A 1,681-nucleotide genomic window follows, 5' to 3' on the forward strand; every position below is an offset into this window, starting at 1 on the left:
GTGGCGGCGCTCCCGCCGAGGGTTCGGATCCCATATACAGACCGGTCCGCTCACTGGTTGACCGCGGTGCGGGTGCAACACCGAGGGTTGCGATCCCGTTGCCGGTCGTGGTACGGGCGCGACACTGAGGGTTGTGATCCTGTTACCGGTCACGAAAAAAGACAAAAAGGAAAAAAAAATGCTGTCTTTTTAATCAATGGTAATCTAACCTCAACATTGTAATGTTTGCATCTTTTTCTGGAGTTTTTGCTAATCAGTCTGTGAAATGCCTGGAATAGTTAATCAATACAATAAAGTTGTAGTGATTCTGAGATTTCCCTGTTCCTCCCTCTGCCATATCCTTCTCTGCCACTGTGATGGTTAATTTTACAAGTCAACTTGACTGGGCCATTGGGTGCCCAGATTAAACATTATTTCTAGGTTTGTCTGTGAGAGTATTTCTGGAAGAAACGAGGATTTGAATCAGTCAGATCAGCAAAGTGGATCACCCTCTCCAATGTGGCTGGGCATCATTCAGTCCCTTGAGGGGCTGAGTAGAACATAAGGTGGTCGAAGGAAGAATTCATTCCTTTTTCCTGCTTCAGTGCTTGAGCTGGGACACCTCACCTCATCTTCTCCTGCACTTGGACTGGGATTTATACCATGGGCTCCCCTGGTTCTCAAGCCTTCACACTCAAGCTGAATGACACCACTAGTTGTCCTGGGTCTCCAGCTTGCAAACAACAGGGCATGGGACTTGTCAGCTCCCAAATTGCATGAACCAATTCATCATAACTCACTTTATATTTTTTTAAATATATTTTTATACATAAATATTCTATTGGTTCTGTTTCTCTGGAGGATCCTGACTAATACAGCTACATTTCCTTTAGTAGTTGTTGGGAATGCTGAAGAATTCTTTAAAATATCTGAAAAATGATTCATCCTACAAGGCTGTATGTACATGTACAGTGTAAGGCATCCGGCAGGAAATTTTAATCTTGGTGGAGCAAGTTCATCCACATTAGTAGGTGATTCCTAAGCCTGATCCAAGGTCACACCCTTTCTCTTAAAAACACCTGAGAACAGGAGGGACAATGTTTCTGGAGACAATTTAGCAACAAGTACCAAAGCCATGAAATATGCTCTTATTCTTCGACCTAACAATTCCATTTCCAGGAACCCATCCCTGAGAAATATCAGAGTCTGCAGAGAGATTTATGCAAAAGATTGTGACATTCATTATGGTATGATTTATAATATTAAAAATTAGGAACAACTTAAATGTCTTTCAAGAGAGATTGGTTAAATAAATTATGTTAAAGCAATATTGTAAGATAACATGATGCTATTAAGGTCATTTGTTGGAAAATATTTAGTGTCATGGAAGTGCTTATAATTCATTAGGGGGGAAATCAGGTTACAAAACATTACATTATATTATTCCAAGTTTATATTATGTGTTATAAAATGTATACATTTAGAAAATATGTGTAACAGAGATAAACTCTCTATTTCTCAAGATCTAGTTATACTTGGTTTGATCCCTCCTCACCAGTTCCATGGGTTGTGGAAGTTCAAGGCTCTTCCTGAGATTACTATGATTGCCACGTGTGAGGACGAAGGAAAAGGTATGTTATTATGACTGCACCATATTGACCAAGATGTGAAACTCCATCCCATCTTTAATTTATACAAAAAT

The sequence above is a fragment of the Galeopterus variegatus genome, unplaced genomic scaffold, assembly GCF_000696425.1.
Source record: "Galeopterus variegatus unplaced genomic scaffold, G_variegatus-3.0.2 Scaffold3834, whole genome shotgun sequence".
Lineage (NCBI taxonomy): Eukaryota > Metazoa > Chordata > Mammalia > Dermoptera > Cynocephalidae > Galeopterus > Galeopterus variegatus.